The 26,745-nt window shown below is 47.1% G+C and overlaps 1 protein-coding gene across 3 annotated transcripts in view; it reads right to left on the bottom strand.

The window, feature by feature from the left end:
* The window catches only part of BBS9 (Bardet-Biedl syndrome 9), a 374,874-nt gene that overhangs the window by 117,854 nt on the left and 230,275 nt on the right, over window positions 1-26,745 (bottom strand). The window lies entirely within an intron of this gene.

Genomic DNA, 26,745 nt, shown 5'->3' with positions numbered 1-26,745 from the left:
CAGCCACTTCCATGTAGTACAGTCTCCTGTCCGATGCTTATCAGGCACCATCTTGAGTGTGAGATTTTTTACTTTCACTTTAAAATCAATTCCATGACACATCAGCTAGAGGCTATACCATTTCTGCATGTGGGGAGCAGTTTAATTATCATTTCCTTCTATATTCACCTAAATAAGCTACAGACCAGAAGTATACATTCAGGAGGATGAGCTGTGATCTCCTTAATCATTACTATGTGTCAGGAGCCTTTAATCATCAGCAGTAACTGTCACTGCATCCTCCTCTAGGCAGTTTCTCTGGAAGATCCATGTAACAGCATCACACAGACTGAGAAACTGACTAGTTTCAGACAGCAAAACCCCAAGTGAATATATACACACCGTGTTTCCCCGAAAATAAGACAGTGTCTTATATTAATTTTTGTTCAAAAAGGTTTAACTTTTTTACATGTATAGCTGCCTAGACACAATTTAAATTGACTTTTTTAATTAACTGTTAGCAGGGCTTAACTTTGAAGTAGGGCTTATATTTCAAGCATCCTCAAAAAGCCTGAAAAATCATTTTGCATCCTCAAAAATTCTGGAAAATCATGCTATGTCTTATTTTCAGGGTATGTCTTATTTTCGGGGAAACGGTATATATATTCAAGAGAAACACTATTCATCTGGTCACCAGCAGTTGAACATGCCACGATGACACATAATATATAGGATGATGTACATTTTACCGTGGACTGTAGGAATAATGCTTCCTGGAGTTAAATTGCCAACCAGGAAATCAGCCACAATGCCCCTCCAGTGCCATCTCTAATGCCCACAGTTCTCCGGTCCTCATCTCTCACATGTTCCTCCAGCGTTGTGGTCCTCCTCTACAGCCCTCACATGTTGCTTCCTTATTACTACAACTGCATTGAAATAACAAAAAGGGCAGCACTTACCTGTCCTCTTCCGCGGGCTCCAACACTGCAGCCCCAATGTCCTCCTAGCATTCGTTATGAAAGATGTTATCACGGTGAGCCATTCAAAGGCTGCAGCATCACTCGCCATTCTCCTGGCATCAGCGATCACATGCCATAATGCCAGGAGTTCAAAATGGTGACCCTGCAGCCTCTGATTGGCTACAGAAGTCAGAGGACTTCCTGTGAAGACATCTTCTACAACTAACCCTAGAAGGACTATTGGGCTACAGCTCTGGATCCCTACGGCAGGGCAAGTACAACTCTTTCTGTGAAGCAGTTGCAACCATCACGGAATGTAGTCCAGTAATCGGACAATCCCTTTAACCCCTTCAGTGGTAGGTTTATTATTACCATGTCAGCGCAGTAAGCCCCAGAGATTTTGCGGGCGTGCCACTAAAGGGGTTTATCCAGCAGCTGAACCCCCCGCCAGGGGGCCGACGCTTTCCGTAGCAAGGCTCTGATAAGCTTCAGATGGCGTGAATCATGTCCATGGACAGGGGGCCTAACACTATGACCCTACAGACAAGCAGAGGCTTCTGTGTCTTCTGTACTACCTATATGAGATCTCCTGGTGGATATGGAATGTACACAGATAGTGGGGGTCCTCATACAGGCCAATGATCAGGCCCAAATGGTTGCGTGAGCATCAGTCTGTGGATATGCCCACAACCTTTAATGTGGGCACAACAATGCTCGCTTGGCAGCAGCACATGTTTCTGTGTGAACAGGGAGATGTGCTTTCAGACAAGTGATCGTAGTAACGACTAATGGGCCCCACAACCGCAATCATCTGACCATGGACAACCACCTCAACGAGCGCTGATCAATGTGCTATATTGTCAGTCAGTTCTTATTAACAGGCAAAATATCTGCCAGTGTAAAACCACCTTAGAACAGTAAGATACTCAACTTTTTATTTGGAGATCGTTGCGCTTCTTAACCCCTTCCCTCCCCATGACCTAAGGGTACGTCAAGGGAGCAAGGTACTTCCCGCAAAATGACGTACCCCTACATCATAGGGATAGCGCGAGATCATGACAGATGCGCCCCCCGCTGTTAACTCCTTCCCTGACGTGATCTATGTAGATCGCGGTATGAGAAGGGTTCACAGAGGGAGCTCACTCCCTCTGTGAAGTTGCCGGGCTCTCGCGATATAATTCTAGAGAGCCTGGCTGGTTGCCATGACAACAGGATGCCAGATACCAGCGTCCTGTATTGCCAGTGCCTGGGATCCCTGTAATAAGCGATAAGGCATTGCAGGAGAGAAGTCCTGCAATGCCTTATCATAGTGATCATCAGTGCTATGCTGTAAGTCCCCCAGAGGGATACAAATAGTGTAATAAAGAGGTACAAAAAAGAAAAATGTAAAAAAAAAAACCTTTTTAGGTGCTTTTTCTCATATTACCATAAAAAAGGTAAAAAAAATTAAAATCCTACATAATTGTAATTGTCGCGTCCGTAACGACGCATACAATAAGTTGCACATGCTTTTTATTCTGCACGGCAAAAAGCGTAAAAAAAAGCTAAAAAACTGAGGCTAATTTTTAGCATTGTGCCTCCCAAAAAAAGCAATAAAAGTGATCAAATAAGCCTTATGTAGCCCACAATAGTACCAATAAAAACTACATCTCGCATCTCGTCTCGCAAAAAATAAGCCCTCACAGAGCTCCGTCCATGGAAAAGTAAAAAAGTAACAGGACTTTGAATGCAGCGATTTAGAAAAAAAAAAAGATTTCCAAAAAAGGGTTTTTATTGCAGAAAAGTGGAAAAACCTAAAAAAATATATAAGAATTTTGGTATCGTTGTAACCGTACCGCCTGCAGAAAAAAATGTATTGTGTCATTGCTGCATGATTAATGCTGTAAAAAAAAAATCTATGGCAGAATTGATGCGTTTTCTCTCCCTGCGATCATAAAACAAATAATAAAAGTTTTCCAATGTAGTCAATGTACCCAAAAATGGCACCGATAAAAACTACAGTTCACCGTGCAAAAAACAAGCCCTTATACGGCCGCGTCGACAGAAAAGTAAGAAAGTTATGGCTTTGTTGCGTCCTTTAGCTCAAAATAGGCCAAATCTTTAAGGGGTTAAAGATGGTCAAACTTCAACTTTGCTTTTAAGCTTAATTAGTAATAATCTCATTTAGTTTTAAAGGGAAGCTGCCATCAGGTTCATACATTCATAAAGAGGTACCAAAAGATAGAGCATCACATTAATTATTCTAAAGACCCCCCCCCACCCAACAAAAGGTATCTGTATTAGGGTAAAGAGCTAATATAGAGGGTACTGGATCGGAAACGTTTACAGTCTAAAATAGAAGAACAGATATCTCTATTTAAAGGGGGCCTGCCACCATATCCCTGCAGCCTGAGCCACGGGCAGGCCACCCCGGACAGGTACGTACACTGCGCCCATCCGGGTCTTATTCTGAGACACTGCAGCAATTCAGAATAAACATAAATCTGAAGATGCTTCCAAAAGGAGCTCCGAGACGTAGAGGTGATGCTGCGGCGCCTCTTCCTTCCGCGATCATCTGGAGTCCCGGCGGGACAGCAGCTCTTCACATATTTGCCTTGGTTCACTATTTTTTTTCATTTTTAGTGATTTTCTTAAACCTTTTGTTGGGGCGGACGGTTCTTGGAATGATGAATGCGATGCTCAAACCTTTACTGCATCTTCATAAATGTAAGCTGGCGGATGAGGCTTCAGAGAGAATTACTGAAAGCAAGGTACTGCCATATATTTTAGGGAACAAACACCACTGACGGGTTTATGGGAAAGCATCTAGAGAGCAGCACCTGTTAAAACCAGCAACGTGCCCAGGAAGGAACGATCATTGGGTGGTCAGCAACTCAAATTAGAAGTATTTACACAAAAAGAAACTGCAGGTTTTTGTGGCAGAAGATAAAATCTAAATAAAGCCGTCAGCAAATACTTAGCAAAATAAAGAATACCCCTTATTTTCTTGCTGCCAGTTGGCACGCTGGCGGCCCACACATGTCGTAAGCATTCTTCCAGCCTTCACTTAACCAGGAAGACCAGGCATGGACGGCTTCTGAAATTGTACCATTGTGGCTTTCGCTTCCCTCCTCAGTAAGTATTTCAAAATCTCAAATACAGCTTTACGGCCCAAAAAAGAGCAAAATGGGAAATCTTCAGGCAGCTAGAGGTAGGAAATGTGTATTTACTAAAATAACAGAATGTCTAACAGCTGCGACCCGAATAGATACAAGGAAGCTGGAACAGTCTGACACACTGGGGGCCAATCTACAGCAGGCTCAGTCTGACACACTGGGGGCCAATCTACAGCAGGCTCAGATCTGACACACTGGGGGGCCATCCTACAGAAGGCTTAGATCTGACACACTGGGGGCCAATCTACAGCAGGCTCAGTCTGACACACTGGGGGCCAATCTACAGCAGGCTCAGATCTGACACACTGGGGGCCAATCTACAGCAGGCTCAGATCTGACACACTGGGGGCCAATCTACAGCAGGCTCAGATCTGACACACTGGGGGCCAATCTACAGCAGGCTCAGATCTGACACACTGGGGGCCAATCTACAGCAGGCTCAGATCTGACACACTGGGGGCCAATCTACAGCAGGCTCAGATCTGACACACTGGGGGCCAATCTACAGCAGGCTCAGATCTGACACACTGGGGGCCAATCTACAGCAGGCTCAGATCTGACACACTGGGGGCCAATCTACAGCAGGCTCAGATCTGACACACTGGGGCCAATCTACAGCAGGCTCAATCTGACACACTGGGAGCCAATCTACAGCAGGCTCAATCTGACACACTGGGAGCCAATCTACAGCAGGCTCAGATCTGACAACTGATGGACCAATAAAGACACTGTGAGACGGTGACCGGCAAGGTGCTGGAGGGCAGGTATATCTCGCCTAGGATGCTCTCCTATGCTGCTTTGGGGAGCGCTTGGGCAGATACGTGCCACCGAGCAGCCTGGGCTCGGTGGAGGAAGCCGGCAGTATAGTGTTAGTAGCATTAAGCTACTAACACGTTGTAGCAGTAGGTGGCTCCAAGCCGCATAATCCGGGCCGGCTTTTCCTGGAGTGACCAAAGTGAAGGGTGGGATGGTCACTCCCACGTACCAGGTGGGGCTGGTACCAGGCCTTATAAAGCCTGGGCGTACAGGGCCTGGAGGGAGAGCTGAGACCTTTGCAGGTCTGAGAGTCCTGGCTGGCTGTGTGCAGGAGCCATTTGTTTACCAGTACGTAGACAGGGACGCTCCATGTATAGTAAGTGCTCGGACGAGCAGGATTTACGTTATGTTTGCCTGATGTTAAGGCCTGTATTTTGCTTTCTTTGCACTGAAATAAACCCAGGCAAAGCCTGGACTAAAGACTTTATCCTATGTGTCACTGTCTCTGACTGCTTATGCCCAGGTTGCTACCGATCCTAAACGCTAATCCCTCACATATGGTGTTTGGATGCGGGCAGCGGTCTTAAAGAGACATAAACCAATTAATGGACATTTTGCTGCAGCAGCTGGTGAACCGTTGCTGAGGGCAACCGCCCAACAGAGATTGACTGGAGAGTGCTGTAACCCCCATGTCCTGGGTGAAAGCTGCAACGGCACAGCCATCAGATACTGCCAAGATGGAGGAACTGATAAAGCAGCTGGTACAAATGAACGTGCAGCAACAGCAAGCGTTGGCCCAGCAGCAACAAGTGACGGCGACCCAGCAAAAGATCCATGAGGAGGCCATGAGAGCTCAGGCCGAGACTAATGCTCTCCTGGCTCAAGGTGTGCAGAGGTCGTCTGGTTCGCTCCCCACCACCCGTGCCGCGGTCCAGACGGCCTTACAAAAGATGACGGCCACCGATGACATCGAGGCCTATCTCGCGGTCTTTGAGAGAGTGGCCGAGAGGGAGAAGTTACCGGCGCCTCAGTGGGCTGAGGTAGTAGCGCCTTTCCTGACGGGAGAACCCCAAAAGGCCTACTTTGACCTCGGTGAGCAGGATGCCAAGGACTATAATAAGCTCAAAGGTGAGATCCTGGCACGCTTGGGCATGGACACCCATGTGCGGGCCCGACGCGTACACGCCTGGACTTTCACGGACGACCTACCAGCTCGCTCCCAGATGTACGACCTGTTCCACCTGGTGAGAAAGTGGCTGCAGCCGGAGGAGTCGTCCCCGGCAGAGATCGTACAGAAAGTGGTTCTGGATAAGTTTATATGCTCGTTGCCCCCCGCAATCCAGCGCTGGGTGGGACAAGGAGGTCCCCAGGACGTGGACCAACTCGTGAGCCTCGTCGAGAGGTATGAAGCCACGGAGGACTTACTGCAAGCCGTGCCTCCTGGACGTTCCAACCCCGGGAACAGCAAGTCAGCTGGAGCCACTGGTAAGACTGTTCCATATGTAAGGGGTGTCAAAAGTGTCCCAAGGGGAGGCGGCTCAGAGGGGGATCGTTTGGGGCAGAGGAGGAGCCCCAAATGGACATTCGGGTCCCGGGTAGAACCCCAAGGAGACCGGGCCTCCATATGATGTTGGCGCTGTCATGAGCCCGGGCATCTTGCTGCCAACTGTCCACTTACCGTGGAACCAATGGACTGTGACTCTGCCCGGCGGAGGTCGATGTTCGCACGGCCAGTGTGTTCTGCAGAGACTGCGTCAGAGACTGATCGACCATTATGTCACCTAAAGGTGAATGACTTTGCGGTGACGGCTCTACTGGACTCAGGGAGCTTGGTTACGCTGGTGCACTCCAGCCTGGTCAATCCCACAACCTTCACCAGCCGTCGCATGGGGGTTGTTTGTGTGCATGGGGACACCAAGGAGTATCCTATTGCCCTTGTACGACTTGATACTCTGTGTGGACTTGCCACCCATGAGGTGGGCGTCGTAAAATCCTTAATGCACACCGTGATCCTCGGGAGAGACTTTCCCCTATTTTGGGACTTGTGGCGACACCGAGGGTCGTCTGCAAATAAGGTTCATGATAATGCAAATGTGTATGATGTGTGTCCAGAACCGTTTGACCCTGAGGGTACGGTTCCGGCAGTAGGGGTGACCCAAGAGAATGGGGATAACTTTCCCTTAACAGTACTAGCGGGTGAGACGGAGGTACAGGACGAAGTGGTTGCTATGCCTGACTTAGAGGTCTCACGTGCCAATTTCGGAACTGAGCAGCTCCGAGACCCCACCTTAGTAAAAGCTAGGGAAAATATTAAAGTAATAAATGGGGAGCCTCAATTCCCAGGGGCTGATACTGTGTTTCCACACCTTGCAGTCAACCAAGAATTGTTGTATCAGGTTGACAAGGTCCGTGGGGAGGTTTGGAACAGCTGGTGGTACCTCAGTCCTATCGTAGGATGGTCTTAGACCTGGCGCACAAGCATGTGCTGGGAGGTCATCTCGGGAGCGAAAAGACTAAGGAACGCATCCTTCAGCGTTTTTTCTGGCCTGGGGTACATGGTGATGTAAAACGGTACTGTGAGTCGTGCCCGGAGTGTCAAATAACAGCTCCTATGCCCCATTACCGGAACCCCTTAGTGCCCTTGCCCATCATAGAGGTGCCGTTTGAGCGGATCGCTATGGACCTAGTTGGGCCCTTGGTAAAGTCTGCCCGGGGTTACCAACATATATTGGTGGTTGTAGACTACGCCACCCGTTCCCCCGAAGCCGTTCCTTTACGCAATACGTCTTCCAAGGGTATTGCAAAGGAACTACTTCACATGTTTTCCCGCACGGGCATACCAAAAGAGATCCTGACGGACCAAGGAACCCCCTTTATGTCAAAGGTCATGAAGGAATTGTGTAAGCTGCTGAATATTAAGCACTTATGGACGTCTGTGTACCACCCACAGACGGATGGCCTGGTTGAGAGATTTAATAAGACCCTAAAAAGCATGCTAAAAAAGGTAGTCAATAAGGATGGGAAGGACTGGGACTGTCTGCTGCCATATTTAATGTTCTCAATCCGTGAAGTCCCACAATCCTGCACTGGGTTCTCTCCCTTTGAATTAGTTTATGGTAGACATCCCCGAGGGCTCCTTGATGTAGCTAAGGAGACCTGGGAGCACGAGTCCACCCCCTACAGGAGTGTTAATGAACACATCTCCCTCATGCAAGATCGAATTGCGGCGGTCATGCCCATTGTTAGAGAACATTTATAGCAGGCTCAAGAAGCCCAAAGCCGGGTATATAACCGGTCCGCCAAGGTGAGAACCTTCAACCCTGGGGATCGGGTACTAGTGTTGGTGCCCACCCTAGAAAGTAAATTCCTAGCAAAATGGCAAGGGCCCTATGAAATAATTGAGAAAGTCGGAGAGGAAAATTATAAGGTATACCAGCCAGGTAGGCGGAAACCAGAACAGTTGTACCATGTAAACCTAATTAAGCCATGGAAGGACAGAGAAGCCCTGACTGCAGTGAGCACCCCCCATGGTGGGGTCCCAGAGGTGTGTGTATCAGGGTCCCTGTCCAAATCCCAACAACAAGAGTCGAGGGAATTTATACAACGTAACTCAGATGTGTTCTCTGATATACCAGGGCGTACTGGTGTCATAAAACACGACATTATAACTGAACCAGGGGTAAAGGTTCAGTTGAAACCGCACAGGGTTCCAGAAGCACGCAGACGAGCCATCTCAGAGGAGGTCAAGAAAATGCTAGACCTCGGAGTAATTGAGGAGTCGAAAAGCGAATGGTCCAGCCCTATCGTGCTGATACCAAAACCTGATGGCTCTCTGCGCTTCTGTAACGACTTCCGGAAGCTAAATGACGTGTCAAAATTTGACGCATACCCAATGCCGAGAGTGGACGAGTTAATTGAGAGACTGGGTCATGCCAGGTACTTTTCCACTCTCGACCTTACTAAAGGCTACTGGCAGGTTCCCCTTACAGAGAGCGCGAAAGAAAAGACTACGTCTGCCACACCAGAAGGGTTGTTTCAGTACATCTGCCTACCCTTCGGTTTGCATGGAGCCCCAGCAACCTTCCAAAGATTGATGGATATCATACTCAAACCCCATCGTCAATATGCGTCAGCATATTTAGATGATATCATCATCTTTAGCGAAGACTGGGACAGCCATCTACCCAAGGTACAGGCAGTACTGAACTCCCTTAGAAAAGCAGGGCTCTCAGCAAACCCAAAGAAGTGCGCCCTGGGTCTTGAAGAAGCCCGATACCTGAGGTATATAATAGGTAGGGGTATTATAAAACCCCAGGTCAATAAAGTTGAAGCCGTTCAGAACTGGCCACAACCCACAACTAAAAAGCAGGTGAGAGCCTTTTTAGGCATTGAAGGGTACTATAGGCGGTTCGTGCAAAACTTTGCGAGCATAGCAGCGCCCCTAACAGACTTGACCAAGAACAGTAAGTCAGTCATGGTCAAGTGGAACCCTGACGCAGAAAAGGCGTTCCAAGAGTTAAAACGGGCCCTCTGTAAACGTCCAGTGTTAGTCACACCCAATTTTAAAAGAGAATTTATTGTCCAAACAGACGCGTCCGATGTGGGACTGGGAGCAGTTCTGTCCCAGGAAGTAGAAGGAGAGGAACATCCCGTAATTTATCTGAGCAGGAAGCTCATGCCACCGGAAACAAATTACAGTATTGTTGAACGGGAGTGCCTAGCCATCAAGTGGGCCCTGGAATCCCTAAAATACTACCGGCTAGGTCGGCACTTCAGGCTGATCACAGACCACTCCCCCTTAACCTGGATGTCACAGGCAAAAGAAAGAAATGCCAGAGTCACTAGGTGGTTCCTGACACTTCAAAATTTCAGTTTCTCTGTTGAACACAGGGCAGGAAAGCTACAGGGCAATGCTGATGCCTTGTCAAGGATGCATTGCATGGCGGCTAAAGGTGTCCGACCCCACAGGCTCGAACAGAGGGGGAGGGTATGTGAGACGGTGACCGGCAAGGTGCTGGAGGGCAGGTATATCTCGCCTAGGATGCTCTCCTATGCTGCTTTGGGGAGCGCTTGGGCAGATACGTGCCACCGAGCAGCCTGGGCTCGGTGGAGGAAGCCGGCAGTATAGTGTTAGTAGCATTAAGCTACTAACACGTTGTAGCAGTAGGTGGCTCCAAGCCGCATAATCCGGGCCGGCTTTTCCTGGAGTGACCAAAGTGAAGGGTGGGATGGTCACTCCCACGTACCAGGTGGGGCTGGTACCAGGCCTTATAAAGCCTGGGCCTACAGGGCCTGGAGGGAGAGCTGAGACCTTTGCGGTTCTGAGAGTCCTGGCTGGCTGTGTGCAGGAGCCATTTGTTTACCAGTACGTAGACAGGGACGCTACATGTTTAGTAAGTGCTCGGACGAGCAGGATTTACGTTATGTTGGCCTGAAGTTAAGGCCTGTATTTTGCTTTGTTTGCACTGAAATAAACCCAGGCAAAGCCTGGACTAAAGACTTTATCCTATGTGTCACTGTCTCTGACTGCTTATGCCCAGGTTGCTACCGATCCTAAACGCTAATCCCTCACAACACATAAGTCATTTTAAAAAATTATCTTTGAAATGATACAATTTCTTACATTTTGACTAATTACACCATAACTTTAAATTATTCAATTTCAACTAAGAAGAAACCATGTCTGCTTAAATGATCAATGACTTGTGCTTATGTGATAACTGGTAAATATGCAAATCAATTGGACTAAAATGATGTTTTTGTGCTGAAACATCACTCGTAACTGCTGCCCAATAGGACTAAGCACTGCCTGTTGTCAAGAAAAGTCCATATTTAGTAACAGAGATAACAAGAGGAAGTGAAAGAGAGTGATTACCCATGCTGCCCATAGAAATCTATGGAGAAAAGAGCAAAGGAGAAAGAGGGAAAGAGACTCACACATAGATGTGGCTGCAGAAGCTATCTGGTAAGTGTTTATTTTCTCTGGCAGATACTGAAATCTCTTCTACACTGCTCAGTACTGCTATATAATGTCACCCTTGATGCTTTTTATTATGAAGGTGTGCATTTCTCTTCTCTGTGCACAGTGTCTGAAGAGATTATAACCATATTCTGCAGCCAACAGCTCAGGGACAGCTGAAAATGAAAAAGGTAAAGAATGCAGAGGGGAAAACTGGTGAAAATGCAGGATACAAGTCATATAATGACCAGAGGCAGTGTTATTCCCCATGCACATACACGGCAACTTATACTGAAAAGTCAGGTAACTGGAGGCATCTTTGGTACTTGTAACATATAATCAAGATTATATATACAAATACGCAGATACTTGTGATGTAATAGGCTAGAAACTAGACGGAAAGTTCTGGTCTTTCTAAAGAATTCCTGCTGAATACAAATATTTCATCACTGATACCGGTTCAGATTTCACACTTAATATGGATATATATTCGACCAATCAAGTCGCCAAACTGAGAGACACATGGAGGAGGAGTCTCAAGAGCAGACCAATTACAGCTAATGTGGCTGGCAACAGTAGTTGATGGCTTGTCCCTCGCCCAAAAACTGAAGGAGTACAAAGTTGTTTTGATTTCTTATGGGCGTTGTGGTATCCCGCGGCGGAGATCCGCTGCTAGGGAGCCGGAAGACGGATCTCCACTGGCAGCCTCATCTAATAGAGGACCGCGGAGAATCGCAGCAAATCGCAGCATGCTGCGATTTGCCAGCCGCGAGCGGAGAATTGCAAGGATTCTCCGCTCGTAGACAGGGGGGGAAGTGCTATCCATAGCAACGCTATGGAAAGCTTGAACTGCGTTCCGAGGCCAGGTTATCGCCACGGGGAATGCAATTCAAACTCGCCCGTGGACAGGCAGCTGGTTTCCCAAGATAGGCTGCCTGCAGATAGCCAGGTCGGATCCCGCTGCAAGAATTCTCGCAGCGGGATGCGGTCCCGTACCCCTGCAGAGGCCTGCAGCTTACCCGCTCCCGGCGTCTCCTCAGCGCTGTGTGCCGGTGCATGCGCAGAGCGGAGCCGGACCGTCACCATTGATATTTTTGGGCGGGCCTCTGCAAGACCCGCACAGAAATAGAACATGCCGCAATTTGTTTTCCGTGTGTGATTTCACGTGGACAAATCGCGGCCGTCTTCCTAGGATTGCGTTTTCGAATGCAACCCTATGGCAGCAGCCACGGGCGGGAATTCTGTGGGAAATCCCACCACGGAATCTCCGCCCGTGTGCAGGGGGCCATAAGGATGAATTAAGTTGTGGATCTGGCTAGTTATTTACAGTATATAAGGGAGTGATCAGCTGCCGCTCACACAACACTCATGTAGGGAAACACGGGAATCATCTGGAAAGCTTCTCTTCTGACCAGTCTGCTCTCCTTCCAAGAACAAACAACCAGCGTGTGTAGTCTTCTAAGGACCATCTTCAGTGGCTCATCAAGATGAAGAGTTTTAATAAATTGCTTGAGTTTTAGTCATGATATTAAAGGGAATGTGTCACCACAAAATGGTCTCTTGTATAAATCAAGTTTTTATGTCAAACATATTTTTTATGATTTTGGTGATTTTGTTTTAATTTCTTGGTCACAATCTATGTTTTTAATAAAAAACCTAAACGCCTGCAAATTTTCACTACTGGTATTGTAGAGAAAACCTTTCAGCCATCCTCTCACTATCATCGCAGGCAGGATTACAATGCAAGGTAAAGACCTGTATACAGATGTAGCAGAGCTTAAGACCCCTGTCCACGGCAGTGTATTAGCCAGTGGTAAACCGCCCGCGAATCACGCCGGCCGACGCTTCCCATAGCATTGCTATGGAAAGTGCCGACACCTGTCCACGAATCATTGCAATTCTCCGCTCGTGGCAGGCAATTCACAGCATCCTGCGAATTGCCCCGCTTTTCTGCGGTCAGCCTATCTATCAGATAGAGCTGACCGGCGGAGATTCGGAGGCAGCTCCTGCTCCCGGGTGGCGGTTCCCACGGCGGAGCTTCACCGCAGGATACTGCATCGCCCGTGGACAGCCAACCTAAGCCTGGGTTCACACAGGGCGGATTTGCTGCAGTTCTGCTGTGGTTTGCAGTGCAATGCAGTACAAATATGTTTAGGCAAAAAGCTGTTCTCACAGGATGGGTTTTTTCCGTACTGCCGCAGTGCAGAAATGCAACAGCGGTGCGGTTTTTCAAGACGCAGCATGTCAATTCTTTTGACTTTTCCGCAGCGCTTTTTTGTCCATAGACCTCTATGGACGCAGCAAAATACGCGGCAAAAAGTAAAAAAGTGCTGCGGAAAATCCGCAAGACAAAAATAACCTTTGAAGCGGTTTTGCTGCAAAAGCAGTTCTTCTGAGGCAAAACCGCAACGGAAAAAACGCAGCAAAACCGCAACAAATCCGCCCTGTGTGAACCCAGCCTAAGGGAGGCTTCATACTCGTGCTGGGGATTCCGCTTTCTTGCTCCATTCGAGGAGCAGGCAAGGGGAATCCCCACGGCCGAACAGTTCCTGGTGGACCCCATTAACTACAGTGGGGTCTGCCCACTTTACACATAGATTCCCAGTTTGAGGGCGGAAGAAAAAGCTCTGCATGCAGCACTTTTTCTTCCGGTATTTGCAGCTGGATCTGCGACAAAACCTCCGACCGGAGGCTCTAACACAGATGTGAGACCGCCCAACCGTGGCACAGAAAGTTACCAGAACACATTAAAAGTCATGTTAAGCTTTACTACATCTGTACCCCTTCTAAATGCTGTTACATGCAGCTCAGACAAGATGGCAGAATTAAAAAAATCAGAAAAGAAAAAACATTTGAAAAATGAAACGTGGTTTACTGTCTGAATGTAATTAGTACACAATCTAGTTGCTACATTTCCTCTAAAGAGTCGGGCACGGCTTAAATGGCTGCAAGGTTAGCCGGAAACAATTCTCCTGCCTTCTGCTGCAAGTGCAATTCAGAAAACATCTTTGAAACTGATAGCCAAAATGGTAGATTTCTGTCTTCTGATATATCAAGGATATAGAAAATTGCAGCTCGTTAATTCCAGTCATTCCACCTGCCATAATTATCCGGGTATTATGTGAAATCCCCATAGACAACAACCACTGATGTTCTCTATTTTCTGTCCTTGTACAATAGGCCAACATTGTGTCTCCGGTTTCGGTGTCAAGTTATTCTGCACAATGGAAACGGTTTTTTCCAGCTTTTTCACAAGTGTCGGTATAATAATGGGTACAAACAGAATTATTATAGGAGGTTCAGCTAAAACACATCTTGCTTTCTGCTTAGTCAAATAAAGCCTTGTTTCTTTTAGAGAAGCGATCCGATCCAGTTTACGATCCCGGAGAAAACAAGATTCACATCAACTTGCATCCAGATTTTTTGTTGAAAATTTTTTTTTTTAAATCAATCCGACAAAAATATAATGTGCTGATAGGAAGAAATAGCGAATATTGTGCTGGCTCAGGAAATCCAGCCACTGGCCAACATCATCGTTCTTGTAGATTGCATGGGCAGTGCGAACATTTATGCCTCACAATCAGTGGGGGGCGTCCGGTTTAAAACCAACAATTGCGAATGTAATTGTCCAATTGTAAGACAGAGTGCGCCATACAGAATATAATTAGGCATTAAAGTCAAAACATCAAGCAAACACTATTTTTCACGGCTCTACTGTAAGAAACTGACTGCCGTTGTACATGGATGGGCTTGTGACAGCGACTGTCAACCTGCCAACCTCTTGACGTCAGTCAGCCCTCTGCGGCTATTGCCTGAAGCTGTAGACCACTAATGCAGCCAATGTCCATCCACTATACTCAATCTATGCAGATTAGTCCAGATACAGACTGTCCGGTTTCCCTTGGGTCCGGGTTCCCGGGTCCTGTCACCATGGCAGTTGAATCCTTTTAAATCAAATAGAACTAATCTTTCACCCTTGAAGGGGAGGCCGATGGTGTCAGGTATAGATAGCCTGACACAGGGGGTCAGCAAGTACCTGGACATTATACTCCGACCGTTCGTTGAGGCGCTACCGACTTACATCCAGGACACTATTACTATTAGGCGGTGATTAATCCTGTGTCCATAACCTTCTTGGATCTCCGGATTGAAAAATCTGAAGGGGGAACGTTAGAAACTACTATATTCCGACGGCAACTAACGCCCTGCTGCATTATAGCAGCCACCATCCAGTGCCCCTAAAAAAAAGGGGTCCCGAAGGGTCAAATGATCAGGACCAGAAGAAACTGCTCACAGGAGATGGACTTTGAAGAAAAGATGCAACAGATGGCATATCGGTTCAAAAGTAGGGGCTATCCGGAGGAGGTGATAGTGTCTGCCAGTGAGCACGCTAAGAAGGTGAATAGAGAAGACCTCCTGGTACATCGAACAAGCAAAACAGGAGATGGGAAGCTTAGGGTGATCGGCACCTATGATGATCGATCCAGCGAAGTTAAATAGATCCTCCATAAATACTGGGGGATCCTTCTTAAAGATAATGATCTGGTGGACTACTTACCTGATAAACCACTGATCACTTATAAGAGGGGAAGAAATCTACACGATCGGTTAGTCAAGAGTCACTTACCAGCACCGAGTCCGTCTAATGCATGGCTACAAAGTAACCCTCCAAAAGGCTTTTTTAAGTGCTCAGGCTGTAAAGCTTGTAAATACATGGAGAGGGGATCATCATTCACAAGTTCGGCAACAGATAAAGTGTACACAAAAAGAGATTACATCAATTGTAAAACTAGTGGAGTGGTATACCTGGCATCTTGCTCGTGCCCACTTGATTATGTAGGGAAGACTACCCAACAGCTTCGCAGAAGAGTTCTGGCACATATCGGTAATATTAACCGCGGTGAACAGACAAGTGTAGCAAATCATATTAGGGATAAACACAAGAACAATCCAAATGCCCTCAGATTCCGAGGCATTGAGGTCATTAAGCCCAATGGGAGGACAGGCAATTTAGATCGCAAACTTCTCCAGAAAGAAAGCGGGTGGATTTACAGGCTGGAATCCTCCAATCCAAAGGGCTTGAATGAATGTTTATCTTTCACGTCATTCATTTGAATATACATTCAGAAGGGTGCTTGGAAAAATGCGAGTAGAGTGATATTCTAATCCTTTGGATAGATTCCAGGCATACAAATTGGGGACACCATCATACATTTGATTAAATAGACTGGACACACTGATTTCCTATCCTATTCTAACTTGACGTGTGCATCCAGTATAATGCTATTCACATCTGTCCGTCTCAATATTGATGACGGATAACTGATGAGACAAATTTGGCACTGCTCTTTACTCACTGACCCCTTTTTCGCTGAGCGGTTCTTTCTATGTTATAGACATGGATGGAGCTCCGAAGGGATTACTATCAAAGAAAGTTTTGTAATGCGGTGCCTGGATATTATAATATGCGGGTTTTCAATACATATATCCTCCTCGATATGTGGCAATTACCATACACCCAGTAACATCAGTGTGTTCTTTAACACGTGCATCCTCCCTTATATGGGATATTAATTGGGGACATCATTATATACTGGACGAAATAAACTGTAAATTGACGGTCTTACGGATTTCCCACCCTGACTTGATGTGTGCATTTAGTACAATGCTTTTTACATCTGTCCGTTTGAATATTGATGACAGATATCAGCTGAAACTAATGTAACACTGCCCTTTATCTACTGCCCTTTATCTACTGCCCTTTCTCTACTGCCCTTTTCCGTTGAGCTGTTCTTTCCATGACATGACACGAATACGGCTCCGAAGTGATTATTATCAAGCAAAGTCCAATAATGTGGTGCCCGGCTACCAGAACTTGTGTGTTCTCAATATAGATACCCTCCTCTTTATGTGATAACTACAATGTATCGATTAACATCAGTGCGTTCTTGATACATACATCCTTTCTCATATTTGACACATGTATCTTGTCTATGTGACAATCATCATAGGTCTATCAATCTTAGAAGTATGGGCAATCGTGCTCTTCCTTATATCAATAAATAAAGAATGCGGATTATGAAACATCATATTGGTCCTCAATACACATCGTTCCGTAGGGCTAAAGGACGTCCTGTATGATCCCTTGTCTTCCTGGATCCCGCTGTCAAGCTGTGTTATAGTGCAGCTGCGGTCCATAATAGTACGGCTGGTTGCCATAGACACGCGTCTCCTTGTACGTCATACGGTCACATGACCAGATCGGCAGCGGGTAATCTCGCGCACCGGCCCTCTATCGCGAGACCATGGAGGCCATTAGATGCTGAGGCGGGAGTGGATTAGACAGGACGAGCCCCCGGACAGAGGTAGGCGGAGTCACGGGTATAAGAGTCTCAGCACTCAAGACACCTACCATCTCTGCTCATTTACTTTATGACAGCCGTTGTGGCTGGTTCTCACCTATTTTTGCGCTTCATCCTGAGGAAACAACCATTCTACCAGGTTGTAGAAACGCGTTGATGGAGATGGGGAGATCGGATCTTTGGGTCTAGTCTCTCCTAATAGTTTTTTTCTTCTGGCATCTGAGTTTAAACTATCAGAACTCTGTATGCCAATTAGGGACAGAGATGTTAAAGTAAAAAAGTAAAAATCTACTGGGCTGCATGTTAGGAGATAGTTCAGAATAGAATACGCAACTAAAACCACAAGTCACTCCACTCACTCTGTTAACATTATGTAGCATCGATTACAATATGTGTGAGACATGAATGGTTGATGATTGAACTGAGCAAATAACCAAAAAGGGGGAAATAACGAATCCACCCAATATTATCTCATACATGGAGTGGACGGATTGAACTGCCAATTCTCTTAGCTTTATGACTTAATATATGATAGGATACGAGAAATAACGTTGTTCCCCATATGATCATATCAATATTTGATTGACAATAAGTGTTAATCTGGTGTGGCTATATGGGCATATTTTGAACAGATATGTGAGATTGGTGGTCATTAAACCCCTAATGTGGAGTAAAATATAGTGCTGGTCTATCCTGGCTCAGTAACTTGTGGTGCTGACACATTAAAGCGCTATTATCATTTAAAAATAACTGGGCGACCACTTACTATTTTGGAGTGACTGGGTGATAAACAATTGAGTTGCTGTTAGGACCTAGTAATAGACACTGCTGTATATCGTCTATGAGACAAATCAGTGTCAAGTAATTACTTGGGAAGCCCTATTCTAATTAGTGTGTGACTGCGGTCACATTATAGAGTTCAGTGACTACGCCATTGTTTTAACGAAGAAGATAATAAAAGTTACATTTTATCATTTTTGGTCCTTTCAGTGATGGGTTCCCGGGTCCTGGATGATGGCGTTGCTCTGAGGTTTCAGCCAACAGCTCCAGAGTTTGGACCGATCTCCAAACAACGTGAAAACTAGTTAACCGGCTTTCCACTTGGCTTGACTCTGGAGACGATAGCGGTTCATGTTTTGTCATCACAATGTCTCCTAGATGGGATTTCTCAACCTGATGTCTATACTCCACTTCAGAGCCGACCACTGACTAAGACTTTGCTGTTGTGTTGGATTTGCATATGGCAAACACACATCTATTTTACTACAAGATCCATGGAGGAAATCCGGGACTCGCAGTCAGGTCCCGCAGCAGGACTGTGGATGTGTTGTGTAGCAGAGCATTAGTCGCATTTCCACCTGAAATAAGTAAAATGCTACCAATTTTATGGTGGTGCTAAAAGTCCATGACCTGTGAAGAGGGTTGCAGAAAGCCATTTAACATGCTTGGGATGCAGACTGTTATCAGAGTGGCTGTACATATCCTGCATATAGACGGACATATAGTTACAGACATTTACCAACCTCTAGGAACACAAAAAGGCTGCTCAAAAAGTTTTAAACAATTGATAGAGAACTCGGGCCGAACTCTTTTTAGACCCCGCACAGTTGTGGTGGTTAAATACAGTCAGAAGTGAATCAAAATGAATAGACGGAGGATCTATTGTATCTCATACATATACAGCCTAGCCTGATGTGGTGCGGTCTGTTATCAAAGCAAGTCTGTGCTCATGGGTATACATAATGTGCCTCACACTCACTCATCATCACAATAGCAACTACAGGCTGGGCCATGGGACAGTAGCCCGATACCACACTCCTAAGGCCCATTTACACGGGACGAATGTCAGGCAAACGATGCCCAACACTTGTCCCTGTGTGTACTCGCTCCCGTGCTGCTACACAGAAGCGAGTACCGCTGACTCGCTCACAGGGAGGCCAGCAGGGGGCTGGGACGGCTGGAGGAGATTTCTCTCCTCTCTCCCCGCCCCTCTCCATTCACTTAACGCAGCAGTACTGAACGGCTGCTATTTATACTGAAGAATCATCACTGTGATCGTTCAGTATAATAGCAGCTGCTCAGTACTGAACGTCTACTGCTAAAGCGAATGGAGAGGGGCGGGGGAGAGCGAGGAGTGAAATATCCTCCAGCTGTCCCAGCCCCCTGCTGGCCGCTCTGTCAGAGAGCCAACGATACCTGCTCCTGTGCAGCAGCATGGCAGCGAGTACACGCAGGGATGAGTGTCTGGCATCGGTTGCCCGACGTTCGTCCTGTGTAAATGGGCCTTTAGGAAAGCCATCTAAAAGAAAACCTATCTGCGTTGGGTGGGGGAAGAGGGACTGGGCAATCCACAAAGGGACGCCCAAATAATCTGAGGCACTGACTGGACTTGCCAATGTGCAAGTATACAGATAGGCTGCGACACCCTTCCTGAGCAGTGGCATAGCAATAGAGGTGCCACAATTGTGAGGCTCATAATCTAGGGGGGCTTATGTGTTCCCCACACCTGTAATGAACTTATAAATGAGAGACAATATGCTGCCTTCTCCCTGTCACTGCAGAAGGCCCCTGAGCTGTCGTCCGTTTTAAATCCCTCAGTAGGGTCAGTGTGTAATGTGTGCCCCCACAGGCCTGCTATATGTGGCATACCTGCTACAGGGCTCAGCGGGCATCGCATAACTCTTAGGCTACTCTCACACATGCAGTCGGCAAAACACCGCAATTTTACAGCCATTTCCGGACGTAGGTTCCTGCCTCCAACAGCAGGTTTCAGCGAACCTCATCATTCCGATAGGTAATAAGGTGCCCTAAAAGCGACAAAATAGAACTGATAATGCTCCCAAATCATGGCACTGGAGAGTGCCGCGCTCGAACGCATGTCTGCAAGGCCCCACTGAAATCAATGGGAGCGTTATACCGCAATTACCATGTCGTTTTAAACACCATGGTAATCGCGGAAAAAACGGATGACGGAGAGTGGCCTAACTGCTCATTCATACAGTGACTATGCAATATATGTACAGACCCAAACTCGCCTATACAAGGAGTATTATGGTCCTTCTAGTGATTCATTGTTTCGCATTCACTGCATATTCGTGCAATCCCTTTCACTTTAACCCTTTCCAATCCACTGTCTGACATCTTCCTACATTCTGATTGAAGTTTGTACAGCTCCAATGTCAGAAGACGTCCGACAGGGTATTCTTACCGTCTATTGCCAGCTACTCCGCTGTCAGAGCCTCTCTGGCGCACACACACTGGCTTTAGCCAGCAGATGGCACCGTTGTAGAACAGCAAAAATTAGATTGGAAAGGGTTAAAGGCCTATTTCAGTCCGTAATATAGACCAAAGTAGGATATGCTGCAGTTTCTTTTTTTCATGCAATCAACAATTGCGTGAAAAATACGCATTTGTAAAGACACACATTGAACGCAATGGGTTGTATTGACTCTGTATTATGCCCTTAGGCTATGTTAACTCGGGCCGGATGTGCCGTGGATTTTCCATGTGGACTCAGAATGGAAAGTCCACAATATTTACAGAAGCAGCAAAGTGGATGAGATTTACAAAATCCTGTCCAGATGCTGTGGAAAATACCATACACACCCATGCGAAAATCGGCACGTGGCGCAGATTTTAAATCCACAGCTTGTCAAATATTCGTGGATTTCTGTTGTGGATTCCACCACTTCTAACGAGGAGGAAATTTACACCAAAGTCCACATTCAAATCTGCATCAAATGGTGCGGTTTAGTAGTTGGTTTTTCACTGCGGATTTGCTGTAAAATGTCCACAGTAGATGTAGCGGCGCAAATCCTGCTTCACTGCTGTGTCAGGAGCCGTCACCTTTCAAGCAGGGAAAGGGTTACAGCCCAACACATTTCATCACCAGATGTGAACGGGTGTGAAAAAGTTTATGAATACAGACACTCCAATAACTTTCAGGGGAAACGTCTGGTTGGCCGCAATTCTCTCATTCAAGGTCACTGTTTGCCAGGGGTGCCGGGTGACGCATTCTTAAAGAGGTTCTGTCTGATACCGCAAGCCCTTTAAGCTTACATTTCATCCATCAAGCTGCCTTTTCTGCTTGTCTGTTCCCTGGCCCCTCTGATCACTATATGGTGGTAGTGGCACGGTGTGGTCCCTTTATGGTGGCAGTGGCACGGTGTGGTCACTATATGGTGGTAGTGGCACGGTGTGGTCATGATAAGGTGGTAGTGGCACGGTGTGGTCATTATATGGTGGCAGTGGCACGGTGTGGTCACTATATGGTGGCAGTGGCACGGTGTGGTCACTATATGGTGGCAGTGGCACGGTGTGGTCACTATAAGGTGGTAGTGGCACGGTGTGGTCATTATATGGTGGTAGTGGCACAGTGTGGTCACTATATGGTGGCAGTGGCACGATGTGGTCACTATATGGTGGTAGTTGCACGATGCGGTCACTATATGGTGGTAGTGGCACGGTGCGGTCACTATATGTTGGCAGTGGCACAGTGTGGTCACTATATGTTGGCAGTGGCATAGTGTGGTCACTATGTTGGCAGTGGCATGGTGTGGTCACTATAAGGTGGTAGTGGCACGATGTGGTCACTATATGGTGGTAGTGGCACGGTGTGGTCACTATATGTTGGCAGTGGCACAGTGTGGTCACAATATGTTGGCAGTGGCACAGTGTGGTCACAATAAGGTGGTAGTGGCACGGTGTCGTCACTATAAGGTGGTAGTGGCACGGTGTGGTCACTATATGGTGGTAGTGGCACGGTATGGTCACTATAAGGTGGTAGTGGCACGGTGTGGTCATTATATGGTGGTAGTGGCATGGTGTCGTCACTATAAGGTGGTAGTGGCATGGTGTGGTCACTATATGTTGGCAGTGGCATGGTGTGGTCACTATAAGGTGGTAGTGGCACGGTGTGATCACTATATGGTGGTAGTGGCACGGTGTGGTCACTATATGGTGGCAGTGGCACGGTGTGGTCACTATATGGTGGCAGTGGCACGGTGTGGTCACTATATGTTGGCAGTGGCACGGTGTGGTCACTATATGTTGGCAGTGGCACAGTGTGGTCACTATATGTTGGCAGTGGCATGGTGTGGTCACTATATGTTGGCAGTGGCACGGTGTGGTCATTATATGGTGGTAGTGGCACGGTGTGGTCACTATATGGTGGCAGTGACACGGTGTGGTCACTATAAGGTGGTAGTGGCACGGTGTGGTCACTATATGGTGGTAGTGGCACGGTGTGGTCACTATATGGTGGCAGTGGTACAGTGTGGTCACTTTATGTTGGCAGTGGCATGGTGTGGTCACTATAAGGTGGTAGTGGCACGGTGTGGTCACTAAATGGTGGTAATATTTAGTCCTGGTAGGCCCTGGAAGGACTAAGCCGCCTTCTAATGTAGGTTTTCTAACAGAATACTGACAGTAAGGCCTTCCTCACATGGAAGTATATTTGCTGTGGAATCTGCGATTGGTGTCCACACCGTGAATCCGCAGCAAATACCGCCTGTTACTTTCTATTGAGATCCGCTGCTTCCTACACGAGTGGAACTACAATTTCCGATAGCGTAGGTAAAAACGCAGCATGCTCTATTCTCATGCAAACTCCGCACGGACGGCTTCCATTGAAGTCAATGCAAGCCGTCCGACCCGCGGCTCATCCGGGTTGAACATTGCGGACAGGTTGCAGATTTGAAAAAAAAATCTGTACGGCATATGTGCGCCGGCGAGCCGCCATGTCAATCCACAGTACAGAAGAGATGGCAACAGAGCAGGTACGTGCGGACACCACTGCTGCCAGAGTCGGATCCCATATGCGAAATTCATCTCTGCCATGTGCAGGCGGCCTGACGCCACAACAATTGCTAATCGGTTCAGGTTTGGCCGTGTTTTCACATGCAGAACAGAGATTACTTTGTTAATAATCAGCAGTAAAGTAACAATTAACGAATATAAATTAACCAAAAGCCGTCTAATCTCCATTTCCTTGTGTTTTGGTTTACACGATTTTTGTCCTGAGAGCTAAGGCTCATTTACACGTAACAACTGTAGTTCCAAATTTGCTAAAACAAACAAAAGTGCGCAATAATAGTTACATGTAAATGCGGGTCGCCGTGCGCTTCTCGTTTGTTGCTCAGTCTAAGCCTGCATAAAAATCAGCGCCGACTCGCTCACTTCTCGCTCCCCGCTCCGTGTATATATGGGGATGTGAAGAACTGAGCAAGAAAGGAACGATTCTCAACAATGGCCTGTCTAAACATTCTGCACCGGCGCGAACAACTAGCGATGACATCACTTTCTTGTGCGCTTGTTTAAACGAAAATCAGCCCGTGTAAAAGGGGCATTATGTTGTAGAGGGGGGGGGGGGCTTCCAGGAGGGAGTATGAGAAAGAGCCTTAGGTTATATGGAGATAGGTTGGATAGCTAATAGGATGCTCTCCTGATACCAAAGAGCATCGAAGAGACGGGTAGTCCAATGAATCTACCCCATAGCAAAAAAAAAAGCCGCCAATTTTACACGAGGAACGAAAAACCAGCAGAAATTCCGCAAGGGTTGAATCTCGCAGCATAAATAGACGCGCTGCGGATTCATGGCAGAAGCTATCCACCATGCGAAGGGGTTTTTAAATCCCCTCCACATGGCTTGTACTGGACATGGTGCAGAACATCCTCAGCAGTTCCGCTAGAGAACATTCAGCGGTGGTTCCGCCCCGTGAGAAGGCGGCCTTCAGCCTTCTGTTCCTTATGTGAGCGGCTTCCACCCAGAACTTCCTTGTAAGAACAAGTCATGAGTGAGTGGAAGCTGCTGGCTTATAGTGTAATTGTTATGTCGGAGGGTTTCCCGAGGAGGACATCTTGTTTTGTGTCAACATAGCCAAGAATTGCCCATCCAGAGTTGAAAGGATGTTGGATACCAGGTCCCGGGTGATAAAGGCATGGGCATTGTTCCAACATGCCAGCATGGGCGGGAAGCCCATAGACAGCGGTAAAGGGAGGCGTTTGGTGCGCCACATTGTATGTAGTCGTGTTGTATGTCCTCTCGGGGACATATGTGTATCTCGCTGAGGGAGTGAGGAACAGATGCGAGGATGGTGGGGGTTAAGGTTTAGGTCTTCCAATCTGCACTTATTTAGAGGGAGATGGTTTAGCGTAATCTAGAGGATTATGAAGAAGTTTACAGATCCTTGCAATGAATGCTTTGCAAGTTGGTGTATTTATAAAGAGGGGGTGAAGGAGGAGGTCCATTCTCCGTCTGCGAAATTACGTATGACACGTTGTATATAGCTTTTATCTGGTACTTGTTAAGAATATGTTCCCATGTACTGGAAATGGCATGGACATTTCGCACTAAAATCAGCATGCGATTCAGTGGCAAAAACCGCATCAAAATCTGCTCCATTGGTTGTCATATTGTCACGGAATTTGCCGTGGATCTGCAACAGATTTCACTGCAGATCTACGGCAAAAGCCATCTCAAAATCTGCATCAAATTCTGTGACTTTTAAAGCGGATCCGCACTAAAATCCACAGTGAGAAATATGCTGTGGATTTCTGTGCGCATCCACACCTAAATCCGCAACGCATGAATGTACGCTAGGGCCTCCTTAACACAATCGAGTAAATCGCATGAGATTTGTGCGCTGTGAGATGCACAAATCTCGCACAAATATAAACCCCATCTTTCAATGTGATGTGGGGGGGAAATCGCAGCATGTCACATCTTTGGGGTTCCCCCGGAAATCCTCGCCCATTGTTTTCAGTGGGGCCGGAAAACATATTGCACGGCGCTGGACATGCAACCGAGTGCGATGGAAGGTTACTCATTGACAACATTGGGAAACACTTGCCGATCTTCTGCCGCAACTTCACAAAAGTGATTGGAGGAGTTTTCATGGCCCAATATCGCCTCGCCTGTGTGAAATTAGCTTAGAGGGGTAATCCCATCAAGACAACCTCGATACAGTATGTGTTATCAGAGAATACGGATGTGAAAGGATGAAGTTTCCAGCCGCGGACCGCCCTCTAAGAGTAAGAGCGTCCCGATCTCTGGCGGACTCCGGCCATTTATGTATCACATGATAGCCATTATTTCAACAGCCACCATGTAACAATGCAACAACCAAACTGTTTGCCAGGGAGCTCAGGAAACGGACCTACGGCAATCAGCTGATCTCCATTCACTCTCATACTCAGAGCATCGTCTGTGCCGGACTGAAGACATCTTTTTGCAATATAGCGTCCTTCAGCCCACACCTTAACCAAAAATACATTTCAAGAGGGAGAAAACTAAAGCGACTGATAGTCCATGCGGTTCCCATCATACGGCACAAGGAGTTATTCCGCAGCCCTAACCTTACATGAACCGCGTGAGTTTCTGCTATCGCAAAAGCCAAGTGTGATATTGCTAGGAAAATCATTGCACTCAGCCGGGCATCACATAACAGAGACAATATAATTAGAAATAACAAAATAATGAGGAAACCGCCAAAAAGCTGAAGCAGAACACCGATATATATGAATGCAGCGTTCTAAGCAAGCCGACCCTTTTTATTAAACACCAGCATGGGAAGTGCGCCGTAATATCCTTTTATGTAGGCAGTGAGAACGTATAAAGCCATCGAGAAGGAAAATGTGACCTACAACTTCAGAGCTATCAAGCCTGTAATAAAGAGAGCGCAGCGCTCCCACCGCCGAGCCCGCCATAATGAGAGCCTATTCCTGTTTGGAGATAAGTCGGTACACATGGGAATTTCTTTCAGTGCTCGATTGTTCATGTTGATTTAGGATGACAAGCGGCCGGCAGGTGCGGGTAAATCTTACACGCTCCTCACTTATTAAACAGGTGGTGAGCATACGAGCGACGGCGATGGGATTCACAGGGAAATCACATAGGATCCGTATCGTCCCGTAAGCCCGAAATGTAGGACTTTGTTCAAAAGAGCCATTCCACGGTATCCATCGGGATAGAAGCGTACGCAGACATGGTAACTGTGGAACACTCACTAGAAACCTACACTTTCTGAAAAATATGCCAAGGATGAACAATCGTCAAATTGTTGTGGGATCCTTCCAGGCGCCCTCGGTTCGTGTACATTCAAGATCTAAGGGCTCCTAACTACTTACCCCAGAAAGTTGATCGTATTTAGAGATCAGCAAGTATACTCGCTAAGGCACATTACCCGAGCGAGTAGTGCCTTAGCCGAGTATCTTCCCGCTCGTCTCTAAAGATTCGGGGGCCGGTGCGGGTGACAGGTGAGTTGCGGCGGGGAGTGGGGGGGAGAGAGGGAGAGAGAGATCTCCCCTCTGTTCCTCCCCGCTCTCCCCCGCCGCTCCCCACCCCCCGCCGGCCCCCGAATCTTTAGAGATGAGTGGGGAGATACTCGGGTAAGGCACTACTCGCTCGAGTAAAGTGCCTTAGCGAGTATACTCGCTCATCTCTAGTCGTATTGTCACTTCTCAACATAATTTCTCTCTTGATGTAGAAATCCTTCCTAATGCCGACACCACCAATATATGGCTGCTGTGAACACTTCTTTAGGGGTCTGTTTGGCCTGCTGGAAAATAGCTCATGC

This window comes from Eleutherodactylus coqui, chromosome 12 (genome assembly GCF_035609145.1).
Source record: "Eleutherodactylus coqui strain aEleCoq1 chromosome 12, aEleCoq1.hap1, whole genome shotgun sequence".
Lineage (NCBI taxonomy): Eukaryota > Metazoa > Chordata > Amphibia > Anura > Eleutherodactylidae > Eleutherodactylus > Eleutherodactylus coqui.
Note: the sequence above shows the minus strand (reverse complement) of the source record. Positions and strands in the feature narration are given on the sequence as shown.